Here is a 22,727-nt window from a genome sequence, read left to right as displayed (position 1 = left end):
GAAATGACATAATTAGCTTAATTAGCTCCAAAATACATATTTAGCAAAAAATGACCTATAGTTAGCTAAGTTCTCTCCTAAATGACATAATAAGCCTTACGTAGTTGCAACATGACCTATTCCCCCAAACTTAGGTATCAAATGTCCTATAATTAGCCTAGCTAGATCCAAAATGGCTTAATAAGCATAGTTTGCTCTGGAATGACCTATTTTACCCAAGTTAGCGCCGAAACGACATCTGGTTAGCGAGGGTTCCACCTAAATGACATAATTAGCTTAGTTAGCTCCAAAATGGTCTATTTAATAAAACATGACCTATACTTAGCTAACTATCCTCGAAATGACATAATTAGCTCCAAAAAGGCAGTCTTAGCCAATTTCGCCCGAAGAAGGGGACAAGAGGAGAAGAAAGAGGAAAAATGAAAGGAAGTAAGAAGAAGAAGAAAAGAAGAAGGAGAAGGAGGAGGAGGAGGATAAGAATAAGGAGAAGAAGGAGGAGAAGAAGGAGAAGGAGCTCCTCCTTCTCCTTCTTCTTCCTCCTTCTTCCTCCTTCTCCTTCTCCTTCTTCTTTTCTTCTTCTTCTCCTCTTTCTTCTCCTTCTCCTCCTCCTCTTCCTCCTCCTCCTACTTTTACTTCTTCTTCTCTTTCTCTTCTTCTACGTAGCTTAGACTCATCCAAGAAAGGCTAAATTGGCTAATTATCCTACGAAATGACATAATTAGCTTAGTTAGCTCCAAAATGACCTATTTAATAAAAAATGACCTATAGTTAGCTAAGTTCTCTCCTAAATGACATAATAAGGCTTACGTAGCTGCAAGATGACCTATTCCCCCTAACTTAGGTATTAAATGGCCTATAATTAGCCTAGCTAGATCCAAAATGGCTTAATAAGCATAGTTTGCTCCGGAATGACCTATTTTACCCAAGTTAGCTCCGAAACGACCTATAGTTAGCTAGGTTTCCACCTAAATGACATAATTAGCTTAGTTAGCTCCAAAATGGTCTATTTAATAAAACATGACCTATACTTAGCTAATTATCCTCGAAATGACAGAATTAGCTCCGAAAAGGCATTCTTAGCCAGTTTAGCCTGAAGAAGGGGACAAGAGGAGAAGAAAGAGGAAAAATAAAAGGAAGGAAGAAGAAGAAGAAGAGAAGAAGAAGAAGGAGAATGAGGAGGATAACAAGAAGGAGAAGAAGGAGGAGAAGAAGGAGAAGGGGCTCCGCCTTCTCCTTCTCCTTCCTCCTTCCTCTTTCTCCTTCTCCTTCTTCTTTTCTTGTTCTTCTTCTCTTCCTTCTCCTTCTCCTCCTCCTCCTCCTTCTTTTAATTCTTCTTCACTTTCTCTTCTTCTACGTAGCTTAGACTCATCCAAGAAAGGCTAAATTGGCTAATTATCCTACGAAATGACATAATTAGCTTAGTTAGCTCCAAAATGACCTATTTAATAAAAAATTGCCTATAGTTAGCTAAGTTCTCTCCTAAATGACATAATAAGGCTTACGTAGCTGCAAGATGACCTATTCCCCCTAACTTAGGTATTAAATGGCCTATAATTAGCCTAGCTAGATCCAAAATGGCTTAATAAGCATAGTTTGCTCCGGAATGACCTATTTTACCCAAGTTAGCTCCGAAACTACCTATAGTTAGCTAGGGTTCCACCTAGATGACATAATTAGCTTAGTTAGCTCCTAAATGGTCTATTTAATAAAACATGACCTATACTTATCTAATTATCCTTGAAATGACATAATTAGCTCCAAAAAGGCATTCTTAGCCAATTTAGCCTGAAGAAGGGGACAAGAGGAGAAGAAAGTGGTAAAATGAAAGGAAGGAAGAAGAAGAAGAAGAGAAGAAGAAGAAGGAGAAGGAGGAGGATAAGAAGAAGGAGAAGAAGGAGAAGGAGCTCCTCCTTCTCCTTCTTCTTCCTCCTTCTTCCTCCTTCTCCTTCTCCTTCTTCTTTTCTTCTTCTTCTCCTCTTCCTTCTCCTTCTCCTCCTCCCCCTTCTCCTCCTTCTGTTACTTCTTCTTCTCTTTCTATTTTTCTACGTAGCTTAGACTCATCCAATAAAGGCTAAATTGGCCAATTATCCTACGAAATGACATAATTAGCTTAGTTAGCTCCAAAATGACCTATTTAATAAAAAATGACCTATAGTTAGCTAAGTTCTCTCCTAAATGACATAATAAGGCTTACGTACCCGCCAGATGAACTATTCCCGTAACTTAGGTATTAAATGGCCCATAATTAGCCTAGCTAGATCCAAAATGGCTTAATAAGCATAGTTTGCTCCGGAATGACCTATTTTACCCAAGTTAGCTCCGAAACGACCTATAGTTAGCTAGGGTTCCACCTAAATGACATAATTAGCTTAGTTAGCTCCTAAATGGTCTATTTAATAAAACATGACCTATACTTAGCTAATTATCCTCGAAATGACATAATTAGCTCCAAAAAGGCATTCTTAGCCAATTTAGCCCGAAGAAGGGGACAAGAGGAGAAGAAAGAGGAAAAATGAAAAGATGGAAGAAGAAGAAGAAGAAGAGAAGAAGAAGAAGGAGAAGGAGGAGGATAAGAAGAAGGAGAAGAAGGAGGAGAAGAAGGAGAAGGAGCTCCTCCTTCTCCTTCTTCTTCCTCCTTCTTCATCCTTCCCCTTCTCCTTCTTCTTTTCTTCTTCTTCTCCTCTTCCTTCTCCTCCTCCTCCTCCTCCTCCTCCTCCTTCTTCTTGTACTTCTTCTTCTCTTTCTCTTCTTCTACGTAGCTTAGACTCATCGAAGAAAGGCTAAATTGGCTAATTATCCTACGAAATGACATAATTTTCTTAGTTAGCTCCAAAATGACCCATTTCATAAAAAATGACCTATAGTTAGCTAAGTTCTCCCCTAAATGACATAATAAGGCTTACGTAGCTGGAAGATGACCTATTCCCCCTAACTTAGGTATGAAATGGCCTATAATTAGCCTAGCTAGATCCACAATGGCTTAATAAGCATAGTTTGCTCCGGAATGACCTATTTTACCCAAGTTAGCTCCGAAACGACCTATAGTTAGCTAGGGTTCCACCTAAATGACATAATTAGCTTAGTTAGCTCCAAGCTAGTCTATTTAATAAAACATGACCTATGCTTAGCTAATTATCATCGAAATGACATAATTAGCTCCAAAAAGGCATTCTTAGCCAATTTAGCCCGAAGAAGGGGACAAGAGGAGAAGAAAGAGGAAAAATGAAAGGAAGGAAGAAGAAGAAGAAGAGAAGAAGAAGAAGGAGAAGGAGGAAGAAGGAGGATTAGAAGAAGGAGAAGAAGGGGGAGAGGAAGGGGGAGAAGAAGGAGAAGGAGCTCCTCCTTCTCCTTCTTCTTCCTCCTTCTTCCTCCTTCTCCTTCTCCTTCTTCTTTTCTTCTTCTTCTCCTCTTCCTTCTCCTTCTCCTCCTCCTCTTCCTCCTCCTCCTACTTTTACTTCTTCTTCTCTTTCTCTTCTTCTACGTAGCTTAGACTCATCCAAGAAAGGCTAAATTGGCTAATTATCCTACGAAATGACATAATTAGCTTAGTTAGCTCCAAAATGACCTATTTAATAAAAAATGACCTATAGTTAGCTAAGTTCTCTCCTAAATGACATAATAAGGCTTACGTAGCTGCAAGATGACCTATTCCCCCTAACTTAGGTATTAAATGGCCTATAATTAGCCTAGCTAGATCCAAAATGGCTTAATAAGCATAGTTTGCTCCGGAATGACCTATTTTACCCAAGTTAGCTCCGAAACGACCTATAGTTAGCTAGGTTTCCACCTAAATGACATAATTAGCTTAGTTAGCTCCAAAATGGTCTATTTAATAAAACATGACCTATACTTAGCTAATTATCCTCGAAATGACAGAATTAGCTCCGAAAAGGCATTCTTAGCCAGTTTAGCCTGAAGAAGGGGACAAGAGGAGAAGAAAGAGGAAAAATGAAAGGAAGGAAGAAGAAGAAGAAGAGAAGAAGAAGAAGGAGAATGAGGAGGATAACAAGAAGGAGAAGAAGGAGGAGAAGAAGGAGAAGGGGCTCCGCCTTCTCCTTCTTCTTCCTCCTTCCTCTTTCTCCTTCTCCTTCTTCTTTTCTTGTTCTTCTTCTCTTCCTTCTCCTTCTCCTCCTCCTCCTCCTTCTTTTAATTCTTCTTCACTTTCTCTTCTTCTACGTAGCTTAGACTCATCCAAGAAAGGCTAAATTGGCTAATTATCCTACGAAATGACATAATTAGCTTAGTTAGCTCCAAAATGACCTATTTAATAAAAAATTGCCTATAGTTAGCTAAGTTCTCTCCTAAATGACTTAATAAGGCTTACGTAGCTGCAAGATGACCTATTCCCCCTAACTTAGGTATTAAATGGCCTATAATTAGCCTAGCTAGATCCAAAATGGCTTAATAAGCATAGTTTGCTCCGGAATGACCTATTTTACCCAAGTTAGCTCCGAAACTACCTATAGTTAGCTAGGGTTCCACCTAGATGACATAATTAGCTTAGTTAGCTCCTAAATGGTCTATTTAATAAAACATGACCTATACTTATCTAATTATCCTCGAAATGACATAATTAGCTCCAAAAAGGCATTCTTAGCCAATTTAGCCTGAAGAAGGGGACAAGAGGAGAAGAAAGAGGTAAAATGAAAGGAAGGAAGAAGAAGAAGAAGAGAAGAAGAAGAAGGAGAAGGAGGAGGATAAGAAGAAGGAGAAGAAGGAGAAGGAGCTCCTCCTTCTCCTTCTTCTTCCTCCTTCTTCCTCCTTCTCCTTCTCCTTCTTCTTTTCTTCTTCTTCTCCTCTTCCTTCTCCTTCTCCTCCTCCCCCTCCTCCTCCTTCTGTTACTTCTTCTTCTCTTTCTGTTTTTCTACGTAACTTAGACTCATCCAATAAAGGCTAAATTGGCCAATTATCCTACGAAATGACATAATTAGCTTAGTTAGCTCCAAAATGACCTATTTAATAAAAAATGACCTATAGTTAGCTAAGTTCTCTCCTAAATGACATAATAAGGCTTACGTACCCGCCAGATGAACTATTCCCCTAACTTAGGTATTAAATGGCCCATAATTAGCCTAGCTAGATCCAAAATGGCTTAATAAGCATAGTTTGCTCCGGAATGACCTATTTTACCCAAGTTAGCTCCGAAACGACCTATAGTTAGCTAGGCTTCCACCTAAATGACATAATTAGCTTAGTTAGCTCCTAAATGGTCTATTTAATAAAACATGACCTATACTTAGCTAATTATCCTCGAAATGACATAATTAGCTCCAAAAAGGCATTCTTAGCCAATTTAGCCCGAAGAAGGGGACAAGAGGAGAAGAAAGAGGAAAAATGAAAAGATGGAAGAAGAAGAAGAAGAAGAGAAGAAGAAGAAGGAGAAGGAGGAGGATAAGAAGAAGGAGAAGAAGGAGGAGAAGAAGCAGAAGGAGCTCCTCCTTCTCCTTCTTCTTCCTCCTTCTTCATCCTTCCCCTTCTCCTTCTTCTTTTCTTCTTCTTCTCCTCTTCCTTCTCCTCCTCCTCCTCCTCCTCCTCCTCCTTCTTCTTGTACTTCTTCTTCTCTTTCTCTTCTTCTACGTAGCTTAGACTCATCGAAGAAAGGCTAAATTGGCTAATTATCCTATGAAATGACATAATTTTCTTAGTTAGCTCCAAAATGACCCATTTCATAAAAAATGACCTATAGTTAGCTAAGTTCTCTCCTAAATGACATAATAAGGCTTACGTAGCTGGAAGATGACCTATTCCCCCTAACTTTGGTATGAAATGGCCTATAATTAGCCTAGCTAGATCCACAATGGCTTAATAAGCATAGTTTGCTCCGGAATGACCTATTTTACCCAAGTTAGCTCCGAAACGACCTATAGTTAGCTAGGGTTCCACCTAAATGACATAATTAGCTTAGTTAGCTCCAAACTAGTCTATTTAATAAAACATGACCTATGCTTAGCTAATTATCATCGAAATGACATAATTAGCTCCAAAGAGGCATTCTTAGCCAATTTAGCCCGAAGAAGGGGACAAGAGGAGAAGAAAGAGGAAAAATGAAAGGAAGGAAGAAGAAGAAGAAGAGAAGAAGAAGAAGGAGAAGGAGGAAGAAGGAGGATTAGAAGAAGGAGAAGAAGGGGGAGAGGAAGGGGGAGAAGAAGGAGAAGGAGCTCCTCCTTCTCTTTCTTCTTCCTCCTTCTTCCTCCTTCTGCTTCTCCTTCTTCTTTTCTTCTTCTTCTCCTCTTCCTTCTCCTTCTCTTCCTCCTCCTCCTCCTCCTGCTTTTACTTCTTCTTCTCTTTATCTTATTCTACGTAGCTTAGACTCATCAAGAAAGGCTAAATTGGCTAATTATCCTACGAAATGACATAATTAGCTTAGTTAGCTCCAAAATGACCTATTTAATAAAAAATGACCTATAGTTAGCTAAGTTCTCTCCTAAATGACATAATAAGGCTTAGTAGTTGCAAGATGACCTATTCCCCCTAACTTAGGTATTAAATGGCCTATAATTAGCCTGGCTAGATCCCAAATGGCTTAATAAACATAGTTTGCTCCGGAATGACCTATTTTACCCAAGTTAGCTCCGAAACAACCTATAGTTAGCTAGGGTTCCACCTAAATGACATAATTAACTTAGTTAGCCCCAAAATGGCCTATACTTAGAAAATTTCTCTCCGAAATAACCTATATACACTTCTTCATCTAGTATTATTCTTCTAACTTTCTTATTTGTTATTTTGCACATTACATTCACTTCACGGGAAGCTTGGATTATATTGAGGTAAGGCTTGAAAATGATTTCTTGTACCATGGCTTGTATTGAAACTATTGTAGTATATGGATATATATGAAACTTTGTATGCATGTGGATGAAACTGGTGTAATATACTTTATGTACGGATGCAACTTGCATAATATGTATGCACTATGGATGAAAGTTATTTTAATATGGTTATGAGAACAGAAAGAAATTTATTTATGTAAATATATATATATATATATATATATATATATATATATATATATATATATCCTGATTGTTGTTAAAAATGCTGGATATAATAAAAAATAAATTAAAAAGGGGCTGGTTCCACCCTTTGCCGTTTGTCCCCACATGGCAAAGGGGGGAATCAGCCCCCTCTCTCTCCCGTCTTCGTCGTCTGCCCCCACATGGCAAAGGGGGGATGGAAAACGGCAAAGAGGGGAGAGAGAGGGGGCTGTTTCCCCCCTTTGTCGTCTGCCCCCACATGGCAAAGGGGGGAATTAGCCCCCTCTCTCTCCCCTCTTTGTCGTCTTCCCCCACATCGCAAAGGGGTGATGGCAGACGGCAAAGAGGGGAGAGAGAGGGGGCTGGTTCCCCCCTTTGCCATCCGCCCCCACATGGCAAAGAGGGGATGGCAGACGACAAAGAGAGGAGGCCTGCCGTTAACACTTACGGGCCCGTTGGAGTATGTGCCGTCCCATTTAATATGTCGGCTGCCCCCTCATGGCAAAGATTCTTTGCCGTCGCTTTAAAAAAGCAGACGACAAAGAACGTCTTCACTGGATTTTTTTTGCCATCTACTTTGCCATCTGCTGACCGACGGCAAATCCTTTGCCGTCAGTGGTTGCCCCCTTTGCCGTCCGCCATGGCAGACGGCAAATTTCTGAATTTCAGTAGTGATCACTGAAGAGATTGTTCCTGTGTGGAACCGACGCTTGTTACCTTTGAGGACTATGCATCCTCCAAACAGTTAGGCATCATGGTCTAGAGCATCGAGCAGTCAATTGTGGATAGCCGGGTGACTCTGTTTTCAGGGTTTGGAAGTCTTCCCTAAAGACTTACCACGAGTTTTGGGTGAGGACTGTGTGTCCTTAGCTCAAGGAGAATATGGTAGGGACTGTGTGTCCTTTGGTTTGAATACCAAGCCACTCCAAACCAAATGTACGACTGTCACAACAGTTGGAACTAGGTCATGAAACCATTGTCTTCATCGAGCAACGAGTTGTTATTCCTTAACTCTTTCATTTCCTCAAATGCATGTTGATGACTTTGATCTGTACCGTTTGAAGAATTTGACTGAAGACTTTCCCTAATTCGTCACCTCGAAATTTTCACTTAAGTTATTCATCACCTGCTTATCCTGATCAGGCAACGTGTGCAACCTGAATGTATCACCTCACTCTGAGGACTAAGTTATAGTCGCATTTACTACTTTCTCATGACGCCCATTTACTGTGGGTCGTGGGAGTGGTGGAGCGAGGCGGCATCTACAGAGCGCTTATTAGGAAGACGCGGGCTCGTCAAACTAGGAGGCTTTGCCTCCACAAGCAAACAGTCTCGTCTACCACTCTTCCCTTTATGACACATGACATGTGCAAGGCGTGGTGTAGACGAAGTTGGACGGTCATCGCAGCGGTGCATGACTGTCCCTTGTGGCGATGAAGGGTCGTCCTCCCTCGTCTTACCCTTATAAGAAGGGGTCGAGGGAAGTGCTACACATTCATTGTAACGTCCAAAATGCAACACAATCTGTATTTGGCGACGAGGCCTTAATATGGATAGAGACGCATCTCGGTGTTTCCAAAGTACATAAATCATTGCAAATACATTTAAAGAGGAGTTGACTATATGGATTTGCTTACACTGCCCAATTGCTAAATTACAAGTCATACAACATTTATTCAAATATCAAGAGTAGAGTCCGACAATGGACGAAAACAAATGGTAAAAGCAATGAGTCTGTCTAGCTATCCCATAAAACGACCAAGGACCCTCGACTCATCGGGGTACATCATGTACATTGGCGTGCTCTCCTCATCGTACTCCCACTGGAGGTGTGGAGCATCATCTGTCTCAGGATCTATGATACCTGAACATTGTGGTGTTGTAGTAATCTATGAGCGATGGGGACTCAACAATCTCGTGACCAAGATATCGGGACTAATTAAGTCAATGGATGAGGTATGTTAAGGTGGTGAGGTTGCAGGAGTGCTAAGAGTTATTTTGTGGCTAGCTTACGTTCATTAAGGAATAATTTGGGTGGTCTACGCAAAACATTCATTAACTAGTTATGATCAAGAAGTGTCGCTGAACAACTATTTACGTCAATCATAACTCCATCATGCCCTCTCTCGGAGTAGAAACTCACGAGTAGAGATAGTCACGGTTACGCATGCAGTTGGCATATTTTAGTTGAGTTTACTTCAAGTTTTCTATTACCAGATGTTAAACAAATTTCCAGGTTGCCACATCTATGGGCACGACATTCCGAAAGATTTAACCCTGCAGGGGTTCTACAACTAGTCCATCACTAAGTATCACAAGCTTCCCTGGATAGAAAACCTCAACCTCGAGATAGCCCGAGGTATCCTCGATATCCCAGTGCAGAAGACATTCCCTATGCATTTATCACGACAATCTCCAGCAAGACCGCCCGGCACGCTAGATCCGAATAGGAGTCGCGCGTATCTCTTTATCACGACAATATCAGATGGGCTAGACGCCGGGTTGGCTGAAACCCCGGGTGACCAGGGGGCACCGGACATCGCTCGGTTTGGACCAACACTCATGAGGAGCACTAGCCATGGTTGTTGATTAAGATCCTCAGGGTAGCTATTCCCTATGCATTTTTATTAAATTGTTTAGCAAATGTAATACCAATGTTGGGCCTGCCGTAAAAGTCTTAACTCAAAACGAATTATTAAGGGCTCCCCATAACAACCCCATGCTTGTTAGGAGCGCTCACTATGGAACATAACATCGGTAACCGAAAACTAGGGCGGAAAAAGCGGAACAAAACACCAAGAAAAAAGTCTAAGCCTTCCGCTTTACCAAGTGTATATGTGCCTTAAGTCAAATAGCAATAATAAGATGATACTTCAAATATCTATGTCAAGACATGGATCATCCTGCACCCGCAACTAGCAACGCTATAAGAAGGGTTAAGCAAGCGCTAACTTAGCCAATCAGTGTTTGCAAGGATGTGGACGGTTAGAGGCTTTCATGGCCTTTTGTGAGGCTTGAAATTCAGGTGGTAGGAAGTGATATTTAATGAGAGAAACGAGAAAACTAAGAATCACAAAATTAGAAACGATATCAAGGTCAACGATCATCTTGCGTGACACTTCTTCTCGGGGATAAAACTCTTGCTCTTCAGGAACATGCTTAACATGATCCTCATAATTGTACACCACACTCGGCACTACCTGAAAGAAAATACAACATCCAATTAACACACAACTACGTCATGATGCTCAAACAATATGATGCATCAATATGATGTGAATGAAGCATGGCAATGCTACACTAGTCATCTTTCTCATGCAATTTTTAGTCTTTATCATTCTGTACAGAACCTCAAGATCAATTATTTAGGCATGCATGAACAAGCCATAAAGGAACTCATCACAATGATACAAATGCATGTAAAGAATGTTGCAAACAGAGTTACAGATCTCTCGAAACTCTTGCTACATGGTACAGAAGGCTACAATGATAAACAAAATCTAAGAGAGGATATCGGCATATCCTTGGCATTCCAAGTATGCCACTGGATTGGGCACGACATTCTATGCGTAGTGGACCTAAAGATCATGCAAATCCAAGGGGTACAACTCTCACAAGGCGCAAAACAATTCTATTAGCAATCTATCCAAAAAATAGCAACATGTCACTTTGCACACACAAAAACTAACACCTACAACAGTCTTACAAGCTCAACCAAGACATGGATATGAATTAAACATGATGCACAACAATTCTTTCAAATAGCAACATCGATAGGAGTAAGGATAAATGGAAATCAAGATCACAAGATGGCATAAAACATCACAAATTATGACATAGTGAAAATGTCAGTTTTACACAAACAATGTTATCATGAAGACATATTCGTAGCAATTAAACACTATACTACACGAACTTTCATGGCATGAAATTTAGCAGGGTGATAGGGGCAACAAATACTACAATTAACACCAACTAACCATGAGCAAATACTGCATTGAATCATTGATAGCATCCACTCAACATGGCATGGTGAATTTAGCACACTCTAAGACTTAGCCAAATTTCACAAGGTGAATTTACAACAGTTACATCAGCATGGCATGTTTGACAGGAAGAATAGCTATGACGCAAAACTAATATTGCAAAGTATTGGCACAATTTAACAAAGGGCAACATCCTCTACCATCTACACCATTGCACTAGCACAAAGAACCTATAGAGGCTTAGCAAACCACATGGAAACATGGCTACTTTATAATAGTTTTCAGACTTGGTCAAACATCTAGGTATAACCTAGTATATGCCTGATTTCGCATATGCCCAATTTGGACATTTCAAGGATTGGAAACCTTCCCAAAATGGCATGAATACTAAAGAGGGAATAAACAAAAAAAATATTGCACAGGGGGTCCACTGGTTAGTGGAACTAATCGCCTATGGTGGATGACAAGAGGGGTCCACACGTCAGCTCTCTAATAAACAGAAAATATGGGGGGAGGAGTATGGAGCCCGCGGGGATCGAACCCGCGTCTTCCGGAGTAGAGAGAGGGGGCACCACCACTGGGCTACACCTCGGGTATTGACTAAGGAGGGGGCGCACACTTGATATACAACCTAAGTCGCTGCCTTCCTTCTTCCCTGAGACTGAGAAGAAGAACGCGACATCGGCGAGCACCAGTGGTTCTCGGAGTACCTATAGCTACAGCGGGCTAGCGGGGACCTACATATTAGGACCCCAACTTGTAAGTTGTGATCACCGGATACACTTGTATAGTGATCCCAAAGATGAATGCTCACTGACCACACAAAATTTGCATAACAAGAGTCTCACATGGATAGGGCCTCGAAGGCCGACACACCAAGCATAACTAAAACGGAAATCTTGAATGAAAGCGTGAACCCATGCCATCTACCTTAACCTACACGCATTTTGATTGGGAAGCGTCCTAGTACCAATGTTCGTCAGTGATGACCTCTTCTCCAAATTAGTGATCTTGCATTCCTGGCCAATTAAATAACTAGTGGCAAGCCAGTGAGTACTTTGAATGTACTAGTAAGCAACCATGATGTGAAACAATGCAATAACGAAGCATGGTATAACACTAGTAGGAAATTTTGCGGAAATAAGATATTCCCTGATACAATATCATGATACACTTCTTGTGCGAGAATGCATCATGAGATAAGTGATAACCATGTGAACAGGCTGCAGATATCAATATCAACCGAGGGTTGAACAACCCATGTTCACCCATCATGCCAAGTCATCCGGCTTAGCTCATGTACCATATCACTCACCTTTCTCACACATGCACACTGTTTGGTAAACTTGTACGTAGCCCAAGAGTGGTCATCCAGCTGTCCATTACCGTGGACACGGCTATTCGAATAGTTTTACACTCTGCATAGATTGCACAGTTTACCGATAAGACTCGAGAAACATCCGTATCAACACTTGACTCTTGGTGTTTCTCACACCCGAGGTAAGTACCCGAACATCACCTTTCCCATGACGATACTTGCAAAGAGACCACACGTTGGTGACAACTCTTCATGATGTACATCACACAATCATCCACGAGGGCATGCAACAGTGTGCCCAGTGTCTGTGAAATCATCCCATGGTCACCCTTTTCTTGGTTCGACCTCGTCTCAAGAATGACCACGTCACTCCTGCCACTAGTAATGTGGGCCCTCTACTAGCAACAACCATAGTAATCGGCAAAGCGCCATCCCATCAGGGATATCATTTTCGTGCATGTAAGGTTGGAGCAATGGTCGCAACTTAAACCAATCCGATTTCACAAACCACACACACTCACTAGCCTTGGTATACCACTTCTTTCTCAAGTGGCTACCTAGCTCACACCATCTCCCTCAGGCATTAGTGGCACCCGATGGTGTTTTCGTAAAATCTTTGAAATCATCTTCCTTTACCGTCACCATGCATGTACTCAATCCCACTCTTAACACTACTAGCAACCAAACTACACCCCACCTTCACAACCCTCATAGGTAGGTAGGGTCATGCCCAACTGCATGTGTCAATGAGGAACTATCGGAAACAACCCACCGAGGTAGTTACCGATTCATCATGATCTTACGCATGAGAATAAAATGCTAAATATGACATGCATGAAAGTATTCTCTTAGACATGGTCAAGGGGCTGCTTGCCTTGCTCAACCAAGTCTTTGTGGTCTTCAAAGTCCTCTTGTCCAAGTCCCTCATCAGTAATGCAATCCATTGTAGCAATATCAACGGGGAAAAATAAGCACTCAACCAAAAACACAGAAAATAATCTACTCAGAAAAATGTCACACCATCTTTAAAAATACTAGGATTAGTATATGTATTGTAAAAATTACTGGTTTTTATTTTTGGACTGTAAAAAGTTATAGAATTATTTTAACAGAGTGTTAAAACGCTCTAAACAGGATTTTAAAATAAAATAGTACATGCAACCTGTTGTAAAGATTACACGAGTGTTCTAAACAGGGCTCTAAACAGGGTTTTCAAATACTACACAATATTAACAAGTTTTTTTCGTGGAGGAATATTTGAATTTGGACAAATATTTGAACTTACAGAATTTTTGAAAGATTCACGAAAAGAAATAAATAGAGGCAGAACTGACGTAGAGGGGAAACCAGCCCGTGCCAGCCGACCGCGCCGAAGATGCAAAGGCGCTTTACGCCTTCAGCCGACACGACACATGTGCGGTTGTGTGTTAAAACCTGACCGTTGGGCACTAGTAGTCAGCGAAAGAGGGAGGGGGAGGGAGGATGACAGGCAGGCCCTTGCCGGAGTCGTATTCCACCTCCTGACAAGAGAGAGGGCAAGTTCGCCGACGTTAATATGTGGCAAGGTTGGGATTGGCGATGACGGGATTGAAACCAGCTTCGCCCTGCCGTTTGGTTGGTGGTGGAGGGAGGAGCTGAGGTGCAATGAGTCACCGATGGCGAGGTCCTGTGGTGGAGGCACTTTAGGAGGGTGGTCATCGGGGCTGAATCCAGCAGAAAAAGCATGGAGGAAATAGGAGAAACAACAGTTGTCGCGGTTCCAATGGATGAGAAAGGAGGGCCAGAGCGGCCTCATACCCGAGGATTTTTGGAGTTCCAATGCGGCGGATCCGGAGCTGGAACTCGGGCTCGGGAGCCTTTGGCAAGGAGTGGTTGGTTTAGGAGCTCGATTAAGAGCAGGAGGAGGTCTAGGAGGGGGAGAGGGAGGCCCGGGGTGTCGTTTTATAGTCGGGGCACGGTCCACCAAGAGCTCATGCGCCGGCGATACCGTGGAGAATGCGAGGTGGAAAGGAGATTTGGGGACGTGTCTGCGGTCTTCGTGGACGTGGTCTGGGGTCGGGAAGAGGACGAGGAGGAGCGGGGGCTGGCTCCTTGTCGGGAAGAGGACGAGGACGAGTAGGGGGAAGAGAAGGGGAGAGAGGAGGGGCCCGATGTGGCGCAGGGCCTCGGTCATCTAGGGCATCTCGGGAGACACCCGGAGGGGGCACGAGCTTTATGGGGCTGGCTGCCATCACTGTAGGTGCGCACTTTAGCACCTCAAGAGCGCAGTTTTTTCATGCCACGACATGCTGGTGAGCTCTCGCACGTACCACCTTGTCCAGTAGCATCTGGGGGCAGTGAAGGTGCTCCTTGGATGACGTGAAGCTGAGGGGAGAAGGAGTGGTCAAAGGAAGAGGGGGAGAAAGCCTGTCCCAGGGTGAATGAGAGGGTTAATTGGGGTCTATACCCACCCGTAACGTTGAACTAGAGCTGGATCTCTTTGCTGGAGATGAAGGGTAGCATTGTGGGCTTGTGGTAATAATCTGGAGTGAAGGAGAATGGTAGAAGGGGTGAAACTAGCAATTTTACCAAATACCAGAAGGTGTTTGGTGCTGGTTTGGGCAAGATAAACCTCACCACTTGGAGTATGATTTATCAGGATTATTTGATGGGAAAAATCATTAGGATTCACCAAGTTTGAGCTCATTTGAGAAAAGTTCACAATGTAAACATGAAAATCCTAGAAATGGATAGAATCATATTTTTGTGGGCCTAGGTGATAAAATCAACTCCCACAAATGCACAGCTTGGTGTAGCATCCATATTTGGGGGTTGGATCTCTCCTATAAAGTTTGGGATCAATTGGATAAACTTGTAAATGTAAAGTTCCTCAAATTTGGTTGTGGATAGAAAGGTTTTGGGATTATTAGGTGGATCGAATCAACTTGGATTGAGATGAAACTTTGCGGTGTCACCACACTTATCATGTGTGATTTTCTAGAATTTTCCTGGAATTTATTGAAAACATTTCTTATGGAAATATTTCAAAAGCACTAAATTGGTAGGAAGGGTTTTCAGGGGTTTTGGCAAATGTTTTGAACATGACCATGTGTTGAAACTCTTATGTATGGAAAATAGATGTACAACGAGTTTCCCTACATTTTCTCAAATATTTTTGAAGTGATAAAACAATTTTTCCTTATGTAATACCATTTTTGGCTCCAGGAAAAATGTGTTTAAATGATATAGAAATATAACTTCTATAATAATTTTTTATGGTTTTGGGAAACCTTTTTGATAATAGGTTCCAAATAAAAACTTTGGGGTCAGGCATTTCTCCTAAATTGGGAACTTGAAGTGCAAATCCCGAGTGAGGGGTTTTGGAGAACTTAAAATAAATAAATGCCTTTTGTTAAAATAATAATTTAAAAATAGGTTTTCTGGTTCTATTCACATGGCATGATCATTGGGAAAGGGCTTGGGGTCAATGAGGTTGGATTTAGAGAGGAGAATAACTATAGTGATTCAAAACTCAATCAGTGACACAAGCAAGTTGCAACAAAATCAACCATCAGAAACATTCAATAAGTTTTAATTGGCTCCAAGTTTTATAAAAACAACATGTGGCAAAAGTGGTACAAACACAGGGTGTGAGAGATTATAACCCTTATAAGAATCTCATCCCCGAGATTCCTAGGCTAGGTGTTAAAAAAGAGGGAAATTTTGATTAGAATTAGTCATCACGCTCCCAAGTTGCTTGTGCTTCAGTGTGGTTGCTCCACTGGACTTTGAAGTAATTGATGGTGCTGCTTCTGGTGCAATGCTCGGCTTCATCCAGGATGTGGATTGCTCTCTCACGATAAGAGAGGATTGGCTGAAGATCGATGGCTTGATGATCGATATCCTTGTATAGCTGAGGGTGATTAGGAGCTTGGAGGCATTTCTCGAGCTGCGAAACTGGAAGACATTGTGCTATCTCCAACTTGTAGGCAACTTTTCCCCATATTGCGGTGATGTTTAAGGGGTGAATGTACCTTGGTGCAAGCTTTCCCTTGACTAGGAAGCGCTTTGTTCCCTTGAGAGTTGTGACTCGAAGATAGATATAGTCCCCAATACGGAAATCAAGTCTCGGTGATGGGAGTCTGTGTATCTCTTCTTTCTTGATTTGGCGTCCTCTAGACGTTCCCTAACGAGTTGAACTTACTCTTCTGCTTGACGAAGGACATCTGGTCCGAAGACCATCCCTTCTCTGGTTTCTAACTAGTTGAGCGGAGTGCGACACTTGCAGCCATACAACACCTCAAATGGTGCCATCTAGAGATTGGACTGATAGCTATTATTGTAGGAGAACTCAGCAAAGGGAAAACAGTCTTCCCACTTGGCTCCATATGCCAAGACATAGGCACGGAGCATCTCCTCTAGTATTTAGTTTACTCGTTCCGTCTGTCCTCCTGTCTGAGCGTGAAAAGCGGTGCTGAAGGATAGCTTGTTTCCCAAGGCATCTTCTAATCTGTTCCAGAACCTCGAGGTGAACTGAGTACCTCGATCTGACATGATCTCCTTAGGGACTCCATGGATGGCCTACAATATGAGTGATGTAGAGACTTGTGAACTGGTTCCTAGTGTAGGTCATCTTGATGGGAATTAAGCGGGCCACCTTTTTTAGGCGATCGACAATGACCCAAATGGAATCATGTCCCTTGCTCGATCTGGGCAGAACGGTGACGAATTCCATCCCAACTTTGTCCCACTTCCAGTCACGCACTTCGAGAAGTTGTAGAAGTCCAGTGAGTCGCTCATGCTCAGCCTTGACCCTCTCGCACATGTCACATTTTGCGACATAAGAGGCTATCTCTCTCTGCATCCCATACCACCAGAATCTTGGTTTGGGGTCTTGGTACATCTTGGTTCCTCTAGGTTGGATGGGGTATGCAGAGTCATGTGCTTCTTGCAAGATCAGGTTCTTAAGCTCAGTTTTGTTGTGTATCCAAATGTGGTCCCCAAACTAAACAACTACTTTCTCATCCACTGAGAATCCTCGGGCCTTGCCATCCTTGATCTTCTTCTTGATACCTTCAATGCTCTCATGTCCCTTCTGAGCTTCCTTGATATCATCCATCAATGTAGGCTTCACTTCAAGGTTGGCTAGAAATCCTGGTGCAACTAACTCCAATCCAATTCTTTCAAGTTCCTCATACAAGGCAGGTAGCATAACATTTATGGAACAAGCCTTTCTGCTCAAGGCATCTCCTACCACATTGGCCTTTCCGGGGTGGTATTAAACACCAAGGTCATAATATTTGATCAAATCCAACCATCTTTGTTGCCTCATGTTCAACTCCTTTTGAGCGAAAACATACTTCAAACTCTTGTGGTCTGTATATATCTCACATCGCTTCCCTAGAACATAATGGCGCCATGTCTTCAAGGCATGAACCACTGCTACCAGCTCAAGATCGTGAGTGGCGTAGTTCTCTTCGTGAGGATGTAGCTATCTAGACAAATATGCCACGACTGTGCCTTCTTGCATTAGGACACCACCAAGCCTGATCCTTGACGCATCACAATATATCACAAACTCCTCGTGAATATCACATGTGGCCAGAACTAGTGTCGTTGTCAGCCTTTTCTTGGGCTCCTAGAAACTTTCCTCATACTTTGGTGTCCATTCGGACTTCTTGCCCTTCTTCAAGAGTCGAGTCATAGGTCAGGTGATGCTTGAGAATCCTTCGACAAACTTGCGGTTGTATCCCACGAGTCTGAAGAATCTTCTGACTTCCTTAACGTTGGTCGGCGATTGCCACTCCGTCATGAATTCAATCTTGACCGGGTCAATTGACAATCCATCTGCTGTCAACACATGGCCCCAAAATCAAACTTCATGCACCCATAATTCACATTTGCTGAATTTGGCATAAAGCTGGTGCTCTCGAAGTTTTTCCAGCACCATCCTCAAGTGTTTCTCATGTTCTTCTTTAGACTTGGAGAAGATGAGTATGTCACCGATGAAGACAACGACAAACTTGTCTAGATACTCCATGAAGACTTTGTTCATGAGGTACATGAAATAGGCTGGGGAATTGGTTAACCCAAATGACATGACCGTGTATTCATACAGGCCATATGTGGTCACAAATGCCATCTTCGGGAGATCCTCGGGTCTGATCCTTAACTGGTAATATCCAGACCTGAGATCGATCTTCGAGAACACCTTGGCACCATTTAGCTAATCGAATAGGTCCTCAATCTTGGGGAGTGGATACTTGTTATTTATTGTGACTTCATTGAGAGAACGGTAGTCAATACAAGGCCTAATAGTTTTGTCCTTCTTTGACACAAATAGAACAGGCGATCCCCAAGGAGAGGCCCTAGGAAGAATGAATCATTTTCTGGGCTGCTCAACAAGCTGCTTCTTCAGTTCAGCCAACTCTTCGGATCCCATTCTATAGGGCTTCTTAGAGATAGGTCCTGCTCCGGGAATTAGCTCAATAATGAATTGAATGTCACGATCAGGTGGCATTCCGGGCAGCTCGTGAGGGAAGCCATCCGGGTATTCACATACCACTAGCACTTGATCCATCTCAATTCTCGAAAGGCAATAACCTAAGGGGTTTGATTGGAGGCAGGGTTGGTAACATGCTTGACTCCGACTCCTGGGATATTGGTCATTGTAATTGTCCTCTTGGTACAGTCCAACAAGCCTTGGTGTTTGGTTAACCAACCCATAACAAGGATCACGTCCAAGCCTTGTGAATTTAGGACTATGAGATCTGCTAAGAAGTCTACCCTGTTGTTGTTGATCTAAACTCCCCTACAGCCTATCTTGGTCCGCATTACTGCACTAGGGTTCGTTCCATCATGTGACTACTGAAGGGCATAGGCTCCATGCCACTCTCTAGCACAAAATTTTGGGTAACAAAACAATGAGAAGCACCACAACCAAACATAATTGTTGTTGGGGTTGAGTTGACAAGGAATGTACCTAGTATGACATCCGGGTCCTCCTGGGCTTCCACAGCAGAGACGTGATTCACACGACCTTTGCCATTGTTGGGCAGGTTGCGGGGAGCTTCGTTCCTGGGTAGCGCTCCATGGCCTTGTCCTTGGTTTGGCATATTGGGGCATGATGCATCTGTCTTCTTGTTGGGACACTACCGCGAGATGTTTCCAGGCTAACCACACCCAGAGCATGTGACCTGCCGGAAATTGTTGGTAGTGTTGTATGCCGGCCTAGGGTTGGTATACTGTTGAGGCTCGTAGCTCGAACGAGGTGCAGGAGTCCTTTATTGCTGAGGCTGATAGTCTAGCTTCGCCGGGGATGATTGACAGGGGCGAGTCTTCTGGTTGCTGGAACCACCGATGTTGATCGTCTTGCGTTTGCTTCCATCATACGATGCTTATCTTGAAGCATGAGGGCCTTGTTCACCAGCTCGAAGAAGGTTCGACAGTCACACACAACAAGTTGATAATGCAGTGATTGTTGAAGTCCTTTCATGAAGCATTCTATCTTGGCCTCCTAAGAGGTGAGGTCATTAGGTGCATACCTTCACAAGAGATTACACTTCTACAGGTACTCCTTGACAGAGCCACTTCCTTGATCCAGCGCTCGAAACTCCCGCTTCTTTGATGGCCATAATCCCATAAGGGATATGGGCATTGTGAAATCCTTACTTGAAATCATCCCAGGTGATCACACGTTTGCCTTGCATGACCTTGAATCCATACCACCAAGCTCTGGCGGTACCTCCGAGGCAGTGAGAGGCATACAGAACCTTCTCACGGTCCTCATTGCAGTTGACCAATGCAAGGAGGTCCTCGATGGTGCGAATCGAGTAATCAGCATCCAAAGGTTCAGCTGTCTCATTGAAGGTCGGGGGCGAAGACCTCATGAACTCTGACAGAGTGGAACGACTGTTGCCGTTCCAGCCCTGTTGCTAGTTGTTCATGAGAACCTGAGCCATCTGCTGGATAGCGGTAGTGTTGGCTTGGCGTTCCACCCGAAGAGCTTGGAGAAACTAAGCCATAGTCATGTGTAGGATCGAAAGTATGTCTAGAGGGGGGAGGGGTGATTAGATTACTTGACAAGATAATGTTTTTCCCTTTACCCAATTTTACTTGAGAGGCAACTACGACAGTTATGACAAGTTAAATACACCCTACACATGTAGTTCTAATAGTATTGCAGCAGAAAGTAAACATGCAAGTGTAAATAGAGGAGTAAGGAAAGGAGATCAAACTCATGAGGTTGACATGGCGATTTTTGGCATGGTTCCGATAGGTGGCGCTATCGTACGTCCATGTTAGTGGAGACTTCAACCCACAGAGGGTAACGACTGCGAGAGTCCACGGAGGGCTCCACCCACGGAGGGTCCACAAAGAAGCGGCCTTGTCTATCCCACCATGGCTTCCACCCACGGAGGACTAGCCTTACTCATGGTAGATCTTGACAAAGTAGGTGGTCTCCTTGCCCTTACAAACATCTTGGTTAAACTCCACAACACGAAGTAGGAGGCTCCGAAGCGACACCTAACCAATCTAGGAGGCACCACCCTCCAAAAGGTAATAGATGGGGTAGATCAATGAACTCCTTGCTCTTGTGCTTCTAAAGATAGTCCTCAACACAAATCTATCTCTCACAAAATATGCATTGGTAGGAGAGGTTGATTTGGTGGAAAGCAGTTTGGGGAGGCTAGAGATCAAGATTCAAATGATTGGATTGGAATATCTTGGTCGCAACACATGAGTAGGTGGTTCTCTCTCAGAAAATGGATCTAGAAATGAAGTGTGTGTTCTGAGTGCTTCTCCCACGAATGAGAGGTGGGTGAAGGGGTATATATAGGCAGCAGCCAAAATCCAACCATTACACACAAAAGAGCAAACTCGGTGACACCGAAGTGGAGACTCGAAGGTACCGATTAGTACTAAAGGGGTCAACTGTTGAATCTCGGTGAGACTGATATATAGAATTCGGTGGCACCGAAAAGGTGATGAACAGTGAGATGGCCAAACTCGGTGGCACCGATACTCAAAGTCGCAAATTACGATTTTGTGTATCTTGGTAACAAAATGTTGGTCACTACGAACTCGGTAGTAGCGATGCAGTTTCTGGTGCACCGATTTGGTGGGAATGTCTAGGGTTCGTTCTTAGGTTCAAAGTAAGTGGGCCTGATGTGGCAATGTTGGTGACACCGAATTTGTGAATGTGGAACTTGACAGACTGGATATGTGGGAAAAATGACTGAGTGTTTTTGTGGCTAACTTTGAGCATTTGAGAAATCAGTTCATTTTACTACCTCACCCCCTTTTAATAGTATTGGATTTCCTATGGACTCAAAAGTGATTTCTCAGAAATATAAAATGAAGAGTCTTCTAGCTTGAAGCTTGAGCCAATATTATTCCTTTCTTGCATGTAGGGGCATCTCCACATAAACCTTAAGCCATAGCATATTTTCAACTTTTCTGAAATATACTTGGAAAACATATTAGTCCAGTGACGCATATGTTGTGATGAATTATCAAAACCACCCTAGGGAGCAATTGTGTTTTCAATCTTCCCATTTTTGGAAATTGATGACAACATATAGATCAAAGTATCGACAGAAGATATAATCAATGATTAGCATCGACGCTTTGAGAAGTATGTGAAAAGCAAGAGCTCCCCCTAAATTTGTGCATTATTTAGAATTTGTGTTTGAATGCAAATGCACAATCAATTAGGATCATGGGTTACTCTTCCATGTCACATACATCTTTTTGGTGCGTAAAAAGAATAGCAATGCACATGACACCAACAAGATAAGTGAATGATCATCACAAGAATAGCTAAAAGATGATATAGTAGCATCACACACGATAAAGCGTATGATCACACACAAGGATAGGATAATGTCATCCAATAAACAAAGTTTTTAAACCAAATGAGAGCAAATAAAGTCAAAAGATCTCTCTCACACGAAGTCTATGATATATACATTTCTCCCCCTTTGGCAACAAGTTACTAAAAAGTTCCAAAGTATAGAACTACTCGTCTCTCTCGGCAGCTGATGATGGAGTCGATAGAACAACGTCTATGAAGACTTCTGCTAACGTCCCTGGAGCTGGAGGAGTTGATACTGAAGGAGCTTGAGCTGGAGCTGGTGCTGAAGGTGCTGAAGCTTGCGCTAAAGATATCTGTCTTGTCTTCGGAGAAGGAACATCAACTGACCGGGGCCTGGTGTTGTACTATGTAGTTGTGGGAGGAGGAGATGCATCCTCGTCATCATCTACTTCATCTTCATCCTCTGAGCGTGGAATGTCCACAGAGTAAACTACATGTTGAAGCAGTGTGACAATGATGGTTAACTCAGTTACCTTCATATCCATGTTGTGTAATTTTGTCTCCACAACTCTCTCAAGGTTCTTCTGATTTTGAATAATCTCCTAAATGTTCTTCTCCACGCCTTGGACAATGCTCACTAGAAATGCCAT

The sequence above is a fragment of the Hordeum vulgare genome, chromosome 1H (genome assembly GCF_904849725.1).
Source record: "Hordeum vulgare subsp. vulgare chromosome 1H, MorexV3_pseudomolecules_assembly, whole genome shotgun sequence".
In the NCBI taxonomy this organism is placed as follows: Eukaryota; Viridiplantae; Streptophyta; class Magnoliopsida; order Poales; family Poaceae; genus Hordeum; species Hordeum vulgare.
This window is presented reverse-complemented; position numbering follows the sequence as displayed.